Genomic DNA, 14,274 nt, shown 5'->3' on the forward strand with positions numbered 1-14,274 from the left:
CATGGCTTAAACTACAAATAAACTCCAGGTTAGTGAGAGAGTATTTCATATTAAAAAGACCAAAAGACAACAGTTTACAGGATCTGAGATTTTCTTTTTTGCTGTATAAGACACAAATACAGGAAGTCTGAGTGAGGTCTATAGATTATTATATATGTGTACATTTTCAGATTTTGATAATTATCCAATTCTTATTTAAATAATTTATTTGCTCTTAAGAAATCCCACTGAAGTATTTAGGGGCATTGGGCCTATAATTGATTTAATAAGTAACGATATTAAACAATATTAAAATGTAAATAGATGCAAACATACATCTCTGTGTATGTGTGTGGACAAACACAAAGATACTTGACACCAAGTGGATAGAAGACACATAGATATAGATCGATAAGACAGATAAATATAGACAGACACAGATGTCGATAGATAATACAGACAGACAGGTAGATAGATATACAGGTAGGTAGCTAGACAGACAGACATAGATGACAGACAGACACATAGATGATAGATAGATACACAGATGCATATATCTCCTTGAGTTTCAATTAGTCTTTCCTTTGGTCCTAACGTGATTTGAATTAAAAAATTTAAATATATTTTTGTTTGACTCCTGTCATTACTTTGACTCCTATTCATTAGTAATTTTTTAAACGATGGGAAATGAAAATAGATCAATTCAAACTGATTTGAAACTAACAATTTTAGGTGTACAGGACTATAAATAATCCTGAGTTAACAGAAGCAAGCAGTAAATTTGATTTGTGTCAAATCTGACTCATTTTTTCATTCTAACCCACAGTTCCTTCTTTACAAGAAAAAGGAAACTCTACATATTACATGGCTATATATATATATATATATATATATACATATATATGTATATATATATATATACATATATATACATATATATACATATACATATGGTGATTTTTAACTTATTTACAAAGTAAGAATCCTTTTCTTTCACTCAACCAGTCTTTAAAAAAAAAGCATAGGGCTGAGAAGGTGGCTCAGTGGTAGAGCGCTTGCCTTGCATGCCTGAGGCCCTGGGTTCGATTCCTCAGCACCACATAAGCAAAAAGAAAAAAGCCGGAAGTGGCGCTGTGGCTCAAGTGGTAGAGTGCTAGCCTTGAGCTGAAGAGCTGAGGGACAGCGCCCAGGCCCAGAATTCAGGCCCCACGACCGGACCCAAAAAAAAAAAAAAAAAAGCATAATTACACACAATCAAATAACAAATACAGAAAGTACTACTTGTTTTAAGAGCTGCCAGGCATGTTCTCCATCGCCTGTGAGCATTCTGGTCTCTCTTCTGAGAAAATTGTCCATTTGGTATCATCTTGACCCCGCCCCCCCGGACCTTCCTTGTTAGGGACAGCTAACTAATCGTAGAAAGCATAATTTTCCAATACCCATACCCTCGTATCCTATAAACTCTTGTATCCTGCAGCCTGAAGGAAGAAAATAACAATTTCTAGAGGACACATTCTTGCAACCACAAAAGCTGACATTTAAGCCAGACCATTTAATGGTAGTTTCTGCTCTCCCCAGAGCTCTCTGCATTCAGTAGATTTTCTACATCAGCCTATCTTCCTGACTAGCCTCTCAGAAATCCCTCTGAGCTTAAAATCAGAATAACCAGCCAGTGTTGCTGCTTGGAATCAAGAATCCCAACTGATAGAAAACATGTTCAAATTCTCAATTTAAAAATAAATTTCTACTAACTCCAACAGGAACTCAGTGGGGTTCTGTTTACATGTGAGCAAACTCTCTTTGGGACATTGGCAATGTGGAAGGAAGATTGGCGCATACTTGGGCAAGGTCTCCCTGGCTACTTAGAAACAGGCTTCCATACAGATTAATTCCTACTAGATGCAATTAAAGCTGAATTTTTTGATGTGCTGGAATTTGAGATAAAGTTGAAAAACTTCCCACCTGTCTCAATTTGCTAAGACATTTTAATTGAAAATGGCTATTTCAGAGACTGTTTGCCTGGTAGAGACTGTCTCTACCCGAAAGGAAAAAATGCAACCATTGTTGGCCACCTATAAACTATCTTTAAAATACCATCCACCAACACTTTTTCTAAACATAAAATTTCCTCCTCGAGGGGCTGGGATTGGTTTTGTTTTGTTGTTTTTCTGTCAAAAAGGAAAGGCTTTGTTTTCACTAAAGGAGTGGGTTTTGTACTAAAATCTTTGGTCCATTTTTCTTTCTGAATGTGGATTGGAATGTAATTGAAAAGGCTGAGAATTTACAACTGTATCAATTTCCTGTTAGCTATAAATAATAAAAAAGTGTATCAAATGTTTACAAAGTACAGTAATAATCAGCCTGTGGTGGTAATCAAGAATATTATTTCAGAAACTGAGAGAAAACCCTGAAACTTAATTTATTTTGCATGAGTCCCACAAACCTTTGCTCATGCAATGATGTGCTGAAAGTGTTTAACTTGGGTCTACAGTCTTACCTACGTCCATGTTCATGTTTCATGTTCATTGTCCTTTATATACCTATGTGCTTTTAAAGAGTTTGTAATTGTTGAGCAGAATTTACATGACAGATCATTTCCTTTCCAAAGTACAAGTCTGAGTAAGTCAAGCTTTCAGTGATCTTTGAATGAGTTACCATTGCTGAGAAATGAATTCAGACTCTTGCTAAAATGAACAAGATATTTAATAATCTGCTACTAACTTTTGTGTGTTGTTCTCCCTCCCTTGCATTTCCTTCATTCTCATGTACTCTTCCATCAAGTCTTCACACACTAATTTCAAGCCTCTGTATATTTGCACATTACCCTCCAGCTCTCTAAAGGCCTTTTGGTTGTCATGTAGCATGCATTTGTCATGTATTGGCTCTAAGTCAACCCATTTAAACATTTAAACATTTTTAACATTTTAAACATTTCTTCAAAGCAAATAATCAATTAATAAGAGCAGTGATTTAGAAGATGCTATGACAAAGAATGTTTCTGAGTTGAAAATATGACCTTAAATAAAACTTGAAAAATCTCTTCAGCCATGATGGCACATGCTTGAAGAGATGATAATCAACAACTCAAGGCCAGTTTGGAACACTCAGCCAGATCCTGTCTCAAAAAAATAAAAATAATAGGTGGACCTAGAACAAATCACGAGGTAATCCAAGCTCAAAGAGACAAATGATGCCTGTTTATTCTCATATGCAGAAGCTTGATCTAGAATACATGGGCCCATGAAAAATGATGCAGGAATCTAGGCATTCACACACAGTGAGATCAAAGGAGGAACACAAAGGCACAACACCTATATGCCTCTCATCACATAAAATGGTATTTATCAAAATGAACTCCACAAAATAAAAACAAGAGGATTTTTCTCTGTAGTTTTTTTCTTTCTTTTTTTTGGGGGGTCCGGTTGTGGGGTCTGAACTCTGGGCCTGGGCGCTGTCCCTCAGCTCTTCAGCTCAAGGCTAGCGCTCTACCACTTGAGCCACAGCACCACTTCCAGCTTTTTTCTTTTTGCTTATGTGGTGCTGAGGAATCGAACCCAGGGCCTCATGCATGCAAGGCAAGCGCTCTACCACTGAGCCACCTTCCCAACCCTCTGTAGTTTTTTTTTTCTTTTGTGTTTATCTGTCTTAGGGAGGGCAAGGGAAGGATACAGAAATAGAGGGGAAAGGGTAAAGAAATACAGCAGGGGTACTCACTAGACACTACTGTTGAAAACATACTATAGAACTTTTGGGTGGGGGTAGGAGGGGAAAACGGGGAGAGAATGAAGGATGGGTGATGTTTCCAAAAACAAATGTACTTACTGGGCTGGGAAGGTGGCTCAGTGGTAGAGTGCTTGCCTTACATGCATGAGGGCCTGAGTTAGATTCCTCAGCCAAAATAAGCAGAAAAAAGCCAGAAATGGTAGTATGGTTCAACTGGTAGAGTGCTAGCTTTGAGCTTATGAGCTGAGGGGCAGAGTTCAGGCCCCACGTCCAACAAAAAAAAAAAAAAAGAAAAAGAAAAAAAGAAATGTACTCATTACCTGACTTATGAAAAAGTAACTTCTCTGTACATCACCTTTATTATAACAGTAAAAAATAAGTAAAAGAAAAAAACCCACCCCCACCCCCATAGAGCTGGCATTCTAGCATGGAAAACAAAAATAAAATAAGTTGTATAGTCTGTTAGAAAATCTTTGTATCAGGGAGAGAAAATCTTTGAAGAAGGTAGGATGATGGACAGTGAGATGCAAGGGAAGAACTGTGATTTTAAAGACAGTCAAGACACCCCCGTGGGAAAGAAAGGATCCCTTATCCTACTGGGATCTACAAGTTTAGAAGTGCAATGGCTGAACAAGTTCCCTTCCCCCCCTCCAAATCCCTGATGCTGGGGACATAAGAGGAAGAGCTGAAGGCCACTGGAATAGAAAAGGAGAGAGGGAGGCCATGTTGCAGGCAATGTACTTAGAGAGGAAATGGGGCAGCTGGCAGTGTGTATGCCCAGTGGTTTAGAGAGGAAGGTTACAGCATTTGATGGGAAGTGTGGTACATTCTGGCCAAAATCATTCTGGATGCTTGTAAGAAGTCAAAGGTAAACATGGAGCCAGTTCTCAGGCTCCTACATGATTGAAGCTAGATGAATGAGGGAAATGGACATGGACATGGACATGAAGAAAGATGACACATTCATAAGATAACAAGGAACAGGGTCACAAGGACTGTTTGGAAAATGAATGTGGGGTATCAAAGGAAGAGAAAAAGCAGGGATAGTATCAAGGTTTTTGAGCACACAGGAAAAATAAATGTTACCATGAAGTGGGAAGCTCTTATAAGAAGAAAATGGAAGGTATTTTTGGACTTATTTTGAACATATTTTTGGACTAACCCAGCCTTCTTAAAAACAACCAGGGGATGAGGCAGATCTTCAAAAAATATTCCCACTTTAAGTTTATGTGGTCCTTAGCAATTGCTCAAGACCATATAATTTTTTATTAATAAGTTTTTTTATTGTGAAAATACCATACAGAGGGGTTATAATTACATGAGCAAGGTAATGAGTATATTTCTTTTGCTTATTGTGAAAATACTGTACAGAGGGGTTACAATTACATGAGCAAGATAATGAGTACATTTCTTATCAAGCATTGTTGCCTCCTCCTTTGTTTCCCCTTATCATCCCTGCCCTCCCCGCTAAAGTTGTGAGGTTCTTTTTTCAATATAGCATCCTGTACATTTCATTGTTGCAGTGGATCCAGCTGTATCCCTATTTAAACCATTTGTTTTTCCCTTCCCCTCCCCAAATTATACCAACATCAAATACAGTGAAAACAGGGTATTTATACCTACCGTAGGGGAGGGGCATACAAAGCAACAAAAAAAGATCACCTTATAAATATGTTAGAAACAATAGCAAGAAAGAAAAACCCATTTGAGTCCTTATCTTGGGGAAGTGGTGCTGTGGCTCAAGTGGTAGAGCGCTCTCCTTGAGCTGAAGATCTCAGGGACAACACCCAGGCCCAGAGTTCCAGCCCCTTGACCAACCAAAAAAAAAAAGGAGAAACAGATTCTTAAGACCATATAATTTATAATTTCAAAAAGTGTATCACCCACGTACCATCATTCTACCTTGGTAAGAGGAAGCAAGCTTTCTATAGTTACAATGTTTCAAGAACAAAATTAAGAGCAAATGCTAAATGGAGTATGAAATTCACTATCAGGAATATCAATGTCAGGAAGTGAAGATATCAGGAACTTATCTAATGATAGAAAGCTTTCTAATTAGCTCTCCTACTTATACACATGAAAAAGTCTCCAGTAGAAATTGCAACTGAAATCTATTCATGAAAACCTTTTCTTGGACAACCCTATCATTATCACTGACTAGTGCAACAGCCACAGATGATTGAGGGAGGCTGGAGGAAAGAGCCTTTTCCAGAATACCTGGTACCTGGGTGAAGAATAAACGTTAGAATGCATAGGTAAATATCTGAAGCTCATCTTGTGTTCACTTTCTGCCCCATCAGGTGATCCGTAACTTCGTTAGAGATGGTCAGCTTCAGCCAGGTACTGGCTGCAATCACTCCTGCCTGTAATCCTAGCTACTTAGGAGGCTGAGTTCTAAGGATTGCGTTTTGAAGCCAGCCAAGGCAGGAAATTTCAAAATACTCATGTCTCCAATTAAACACATGCACATACATGTGTGTGAGCGCGCGTGCACACACACACACACACACACATACAGCTGGAAGTGGAGCTATGCTAAAGTGGTAGAACACTAGCCTTGAGCTGAAAAGCTCAGGGACAACACTTAGTCCCAGATTTCAAGCCCCAGGACCAATACACACAAAAAAGATGGCCACATTGAACTATGGCTGTCTTCTGACCATCAGTCCATAAACTTGACACTCCTGAAGGAGTCAGATCTTAGAATCTCTCTCTTTCTCTCTCTCTCTCTCTCTCTCTCTCTCTCTCTCTCTCTATATATATATATATATATATATATTTACAATATATATACAATCTCTCTCTACATGTATGTATATATACATATACATATGTACACATATACATATATATAATTGTTATTGTAAGGTGAGATACAGAGGGGTTACAATTACATAAGTCAGACATTAAGTACATTTCTTTTTGAAGTATCACCTTTTTCCTTGCCCTCTCCCAGTTTTTTCTTCCCAGGTCCACCCACAGTTCATTTTCAACATAGTGTGTAGTAAGTACCACTGCTGCATTCGTTCTTTCTTTGTCCCTCCATTTCTATGTCCCCCCCCTTTACCCTCCCCAAAACAGATAGATTTACAAACAAGACAAAAGGTACAGAAAACAAAAACAGCAACAAAGAAAAAAAATCTTGCTTCAATTTCTTGGAGTTCATTTCAATAAATATTATTTTATTTGATCATATGCCCATAACTATTGAACCTTTCTGATCCTCTCCTAGAAGAATATCTCCTTTGGTCTCATTGTGTGAATGTCTAGAGACTTGTATAATTTATCATGTCCAGGTGTATTGTTTGTCTTTTACCATCAGTGTGTTTACTTGTAGTTTTATAGGCACATTCTAGATAACACAAATGAGGGAAAACATAAAACCTATGTTGCTTTGGGTTTGGCTTATTTCACGTAATATAATTGTTTCCAAGTATTTCCATTTCTTTAAAAATGTTATAATATCATTCTTTCTAATGGAGAGTAGAATTCCACATTTTCTTGATCCCTTTGTCCACTGAGGGGTGTTTGGGTTGATTCCATATCTTGGCTACAATGGACAAGGTCTTACAATTACTTTGGTGTTAAAAAAAAAAAAGCCTTCTGTCATTTCTCCAGATGGAAAATTTTCTGAAATGTAGTACTTTGTGATTTTTTTTCAAACCTGTATACATATTTTATGGTTGAATATTGAAACTGAAAAATTGTTTCCATAGAAAGACATAAGGAGTATAAATTAAAACTGCGCAGCAGTGCAGAAAGTGTGTCAGCTTCCACACGTGCCGAGGCCTGGCAAGCAGTCACCGCTGGATGGAAATGAGACAATCATGTTGGTAACCAAAGTTATTCCTGATTTTGACATTGTAGACCTTCATGTTTCAAGGAATTTTACCACATGGACTAAATCCTAAGTGAGCACACTTCGCCTTTATTATTTTCACCAGTCCCACCCATTCTGCCTTCAAATTTCAGACTTCAAGATCCATTAGAAGAAGGAAAATGATTAAGTGCATTCAAATATTCTGATCTGCATCTATTGAAATCAACTGTTACTATTCTCCATTTACCAACCAGCACACACACACACACACACACACACACACACACACACACACACACACTGCATGCACACCCTTCTGTGATCTCTCTGATTGAATGAATCAGGAAGCACATGGGCAGGACTTTCTCTACTCTACAATAGCCAATAAAAAATTAAAATATGTGTCCCCCAGGACTGAAGGCAGAATGAGGGCTGGAAAGACATCATTATTAATGCACAGAGCAGAGCATAAAGGTAGATTTGAGGTGGGTTCCTCTTTAATATGAAGTGACATTTCCTATAACCTTTGGACCATGAGCTTGCATGTCTGATATAGATAATTTCTTCAGAAATTGAGAACATCAAATTTGTGTGGGATGGCGGTAAATTGGGGTCGAAAATGATGGACAGTTTCAAGTTCCTGTTTGCTTCTGATTCCGTTCTGCAATATTCCGATTTTATTTTCATGCATCAGCCTGTAGTTGAGTATTAATAGAATTGTGACAATTATGTGTAAAGGATGCCCAAATAACACCCATGCTCTGACTGATGAATATTGTCTTTTCAGACTCTGTCAGCATCCCTAAGCTTGGAAACAGCACAAGATGACTGCGAAGGAAAACAGATTCAGGTCAGCAACCCTGAATACAAAAGCTCCACTTGCAATATATTTGTAATAGTGAGAAAAGCAATTGCCCATGAATTCTTGGTGAACCAAAAGCAATTAGATTTACAAAAAAAAAAAAAAAAAGGAAAAGTGTTAGAAATAAGTTTTCTATTAAAAACATAGCAGAGACCATTCCCATTACTGAAGTGTATCAGAACTGATAGTGTTTCTATCAGAATATTCCAAACTTGTTAAAAATAAATAGTATCACTTTTACTCGAGGTGACTAAGAAATAAAGTTGGGGCTTTCAAGTTTGTTGATACCACTACCATGGCCTGTAGAAATGCATTAAAGAGGTGAATTCGAAATCTGTCAGATATGGTAGGGTTTAAATCTCTCAACAAAATGAAATGTAATCCTGTTCCTTTAATGCAAGCTGGATGAGAGAGCATAAGAGTTTAATCAACCCCCAACAGCTAAATGGATAGATGAGAGGTGATAGTTGATTCAGCTACCACACAGACAGAGCAGAGGAACGAAAAAATGAAGACTGTCTTCTATTACAGACAGTGACTTTTGTCTTGGCACTAATTAATCCCAAAAATGTTTTATGAGAGATTGTTATGTAAAAGGGTAGTTTATTTTATATTTTATAGAGAGAACAAGAAAAAGAAACCACAGCCTGACCAAAGTCACATAGCTGAGAAAAGACCAGAACAGAGCTAGAACCATTTCCCAGTTCTACCTTCTCAATCCCAGCTCTACCAAGAGCCTGCATTCTCTGGGTGGGAGTTTTGAGGTGAGAAACATGATCCAAATCAAATTTGATCAAATGGACTAAGTGGACACGGGTTTTTTAAACAAGGAATTTTTAAAGGTTTATTTATTTACTATTTTTAATATCTTTAAGTAGTTGTCCCTGAAGGGTTTCATTTTAACATGTCAGTGTGTGCCTACAATGCATCTTGATCAATGTCACCCCTTTATCTTTCTCCCTCATCTCCCTCAGCTTCACCCATCCCTCCATTTTCCTGTTTCCCTTTTCACATTGGATATCATAAGTTTCATTTTCTAATGGGACATAATACTTTAAAAGACAGGCATTTTTCCATTTTAATTCACTTTTTTTAGTTAAAATAATAGGATACATTCACTTTACAGTTCCTTTTTTTAATTTCTTCTATAATGTTTTAATTTGATCCAGGATTTCCACAAATACCATCATTTCCATTTCCATATGAAAAATACCAATGAAATACTTTACCTTGAACTTCAATATACATTACCTCCAAAGGGAGCTACCAGTCAGCAAATGTTACTGCATTTTTAAAAAGCCTATTTATTGAATCACACAAAGAAATTAAGGAAATGATTACCAATTATCTTGACAAGGATTCCTTAATTAATTGCTGGCATTAATACTGTGTTATCTTCCCCCATTATTAAAACAATGCGACTTCTATTAAAACTGTTCATTAAAGATTCATTCATTTCTTATTGCATCCCACTGTTTCATATCTCATGTAGCTAAAGGGCTGCTTGCTAGCTCCCGAAGTACTGCTGTGCAGAGAAGCAACAAGAACCCCAGATTTATGTTCAGCGAGGTCAGGCATCTGAACACCCTTTCAAATATCACAGGGATGTTACTTATGAAAGAAAACAGGGAATGCACGGAGAATGGGGGGGAGGGTGGATGTCTGTGTGTGAACACATCCACTTCAACTCCAGAGGGACAGCTTATCTTGCAAGCATTTCACTCTCTTGGGAACACCAAACACAACTGCCATTCCTAAGGGATTATAAAATGACCACACCAAAGCCAATTAGAAGGAAAAACTGGTACCTTTAGAAAAGAATCTGCATTGACTTCTCACACAGATTTGCAGCATTCATTCCCAATGGAGGGAAAGCAAGGATTTTGTACTCCCCCAGCAGGGACTTTTAGCAATATCTGGAACCATTCTTATTCCTCACAACTGGGAAACATTCTTGCTAGCATCTACTATACAGAGATCATCAATATAGCTGAGTGTCCTTCAATGCACATAACATCAAACAAATACACACACACACACACACACACACACACACACACACACACACACACACAAGATATCAGTCAGAAGTCAATAGAGCTATATTGTTTAGTAACCCTAATTTAGAGAGAAAATATTTGAATTCTGCTAGCAGTAGTCACTGTTGCTCTTAGCAAGCTCAGTCATAGCTCTGACAAGATTTAAGTTGGTGCATGCATAGATAATATTATGAAGATAATTAGAACCTAGGGATTTTTTTCCACATTTCTTCTCATAAATGAGTCAAACAAGGAACAGAGTAATTAGCTAACTAAGGATTGCTATAATTGCCGCTAAATGCCCACACCTTCCCTACAATCCACCCCCCCATGCTAAGAATGGCTAACATTTTTAAATTAGAAAGAATGAAAGCCAGTGTGTCTGACATATTTGAATCGAAGCCAAAAAGACAAAACCAAACCTTAGTCGGCAAGCTCCCTTGGGAAACCTTTGTTCATTTTAATACTTGTTCAGTCAGCTGTCTGACTGAATGACAAGGTTTTTATCTCTAATGTGAGTGGCTTTGAAGGCTACTTGCATTCTCCTTTCTCAGCAACTGCGGCTGAAACCACAGCGTTACAAACTGATAATTAAATCCAGCTGCCTCTACTATGAATTCAATCATATCAACATTAGCAGCAATCTTGGTGGTTGTTGGTGGGTTTCTTTTTCCATTTCTAGACAACATAATTAACTCCACTAGCCTTCTTAGATTAAATGAAACTCGGGAACTAAAGACTGCTATGAATTAAACTAGTATAAATACTCTTTGCGCAAAGGAATTCAGCGGAATTATTAGGACTCTGGCCCAGTGCCAATGCGTTGCTTATTTGTGTCTAGACATTTGACCCAATACACATTAATATTATGCTCAATGTGGAAGAAGAGTGTCAGATTTCAGTTGAAAAAACTTATGGTAACTGACAATTTATCACTCTTGAAAAATTAACTGCAGAACCTATACACAAGATATAGTTTACAAGGTAAAAGAGCCACTTGTCAAATACTGAAATGTGTCCCACTAAAAATAAATAAATAAAATAATAATTATTATTATAGTAAAATAGGTAAAATAAAACAATATCAAAGGGCTTAGGTAGTATTTAAGAATCAAAGCTAAGTATACATTCTTTTATATATATATATATATTTATATATATAGACATTCATGACAGTTATATTTGAGTGTCCAGAGCAGAAGACCAGATAAATGTACACTTCATCAAATCATGCCTTTAACAATGAAATTTAAAAATGCATCAATGTAGCCTTTCTAACAATGTGTACACACTAACAAATCATATCCTTTCACTTCATACACAAGTGCAAAAATTAACCTAACTCACAAGACCCTCCTCAACTAGGTAAGAGAATGATTGATCACCGGATATGACATTTGTCACTGAAGTTGGTGACATCTTATTTATTAGTGCTCTAAATCCTGGGAGCTCAATGGCTCTGACAGCAGAAGAAAGTAACACAGACAATCTCCTGGAACTACAGAGCAAACTTACGTCCATCATGAGTTCTCTCTCAGTATCATTGTTCTATGATATAAAATTAATCTCAATTATGCTGTTAGATCCTTAAATGTCAATGTGAATGTTTACTATGAAATATAATTTCCCTTCAGAATGGATGATTGAAAATAAAATACACTGGATTTTCAGAAGCAAACTTGCTCATCTCCAGAGACAAATAACTATATCTTTGATTTTTATCAGATGTGTTAATGGAGAGAATTAGTAAGCATCCATTGTGCGAGATGGAATAAGAGCTTTCTAATGACATCCCTTTCCTAACCCTATGAACCTGGGAAAATATTCTCTAACATAGCAAAAGGATCTCTGTAGATATGATTAAGGTTGAGGGCCTTTGATGGTGGGAGGTGGGGAGGAGTATCCTGGGCTATGTGAATGAGCAAATGCCAGGTTTTGAAAACCTACAGAGAGAGAGAGAGAGAGAGGAGAGAGAGAGAGAGAGAGAGAGAGAGAGAGAGAGAGAGAGAGAGAGAGAGAGAGAGAGAGAGAGAGAGAGGAAGAGGGAGAGGGAGAGGGAGAGAGAGAGAGAGAGAGAGAGAGAGAGAGAGAGAGAGAGAGAGAGAGAGAGAGCGAGAGAGATCTATAGATATATATAGGTCAGTCATAGGACTTGAACTCGGGGCCTGAGCACTGTCCCTGAGCTCTTTCGTTTTGCTCAAGGCCACTGCTCTGATGCTTTGAGCCACAGCACCACTTCTGGTTTTCGACTGGTTAATTGGAGATAAGAGTCTCAATGGGACTTTTCTGCCCAGGCTGGCTTCGAACTGCGATCCTCAGATCTCAGCCTCCTGAGTAGCTAAGAAAAGAGTTTTGTTTTGTTTTGAACAATTCTCAGAAGCATCTTGTGTATTTAAAAATAGACTTTTGGGAATGCTGTGTGCCCAGATTTCATACCTGTGATCCTACCTACTCACAAAGTTTAGATCTGAGCATCACAGTTCACAGCCAATTCAGAAAGGAAAAGTCCGTGACACACTTACCTCCAACTAACAAGCAAAAAGCCTGAAGTGGATCTGTGGCTCAAATGGTAGCTAGATTTGAGTGAAAGCAGTGCCCAGGCCTCAAGCTCAAGCTCTAGTACCAGTACAGACACACACACACACACACACACACACACACACGCGCGCACCACACCACATACACACACACACACCACAGACTTATGAGTACAACAAAAGCTATTAGTTGGTAATGAACTATGAACAGTTTAAACAGAATATACATCCACAGCAGCTAAGAATTATGCAAATATCAATTACTCCATAGTTCATTCACTCAACTAATAGTCAGTGAGTTCCTCATATGTGTGATGTGCAAGTCTAACAGTAGAATATTAATAGTGAACAAAATAGACAAAAATTCCTTCCCAAAGAACTTTCCATTCTATTTACTAGTCAATGAGCAAGATAAACAGTAAAATCTGGGTGCTAGTAGCTCATGCCTGTGATCCTAGCTACTCAGAAGACTGAGATCTGAGGATCATGGTTTGAAAACAGCCCAAGCAAGAAAAGTCTTTGAGGGTCCAATTAACGAGCAAAAAATCAGAAGCATACAATTCCATTGTGAATAGGTACCACAGTTTTTTTAATCCACTTAGCTACTGTGGAGCATCTGGGCTATTTCCATATTTTGGCTATTATGAATAGTGTGGAGATGTACAGGAATTAGCAGATGTCTTTATCATATTCAGGCTCATGAAGTCCAGGGTAAATTCCCAGGAGTGGTGTGACTGGGTTGTAGAGAAGGTCTGTGTTTAGTGTTTTAAGGAACCTCCAGACTGCTGTCCAGAGTGGTTGTATTAGTGTACATTCCCACCAGCAGTGCAGCAGGGTTCCTTAGAACAAATCATGTTAAGTGAGATAAGCCACACTCAGACAAATAGCACATGATATGCAGAAATTAGACCTAAAGCACACAAGGATATGATAATTATACAGGATTCTAGATATTCACACACAGTAAAACCAAAAGAGGATAGTGTTGAAACACAAAGGTGCAGTGCCTACATGCCTCTTCATATTTATATAAAATATGTATATCAAAACAATCTCCAAGGTACAGAAACAAGAGATATCTTTTTTCCATTTTTAATTTTTTAAATTTTTTCTGATGATTCTGTCTTCTTTTCCTTATATATAGTGTATTCAAGTGTGTATCTTCCAGAGGGTTCGGAGGGTATCGAACTCGAGGGAAAAAGGGTGAAAAAGCGCAGCAGCAGAGCTCACTGGACGCTGATGAAAGTGAACTATGCATCTTACAGGTGGAGACAGAGGGAGGGACTGGGAAAGAGTGAGAGAACAGAAGACACT

General features: G+C 37.8%; 1 protein-coding gene across 1 annotated transcript in view; it reads right to left on the reverse strand.

The window, feature by feature from the left end:
- LOC138806526 (EGF-like and EMI domain-containing protein 1) overlaps window positions 1–14,274 on the reverse strand; it is a 503,918-nt gene that overhangs the window by 399,740 nt on the left and 89,904 nt on the right.

The sequence above is a fragment of the Dipodomys merriami genome, unplaced genomic scaffold, assembly GCF_024711535.1.
Source record: "Dipodomys merriami isolate MVZ:Mamm:240054 unplaced genomic scaffold, mDipMer1.0.p SCAF_40, whole genome shotgun sequence".
NCBI classification, from domain to species: domain Eukaryota; kingdom Metazoa; phylum Chordata; class Mammalia; order Rodentia; family Heteromyidae; genus Dipodomys; species Dipodomys merriami.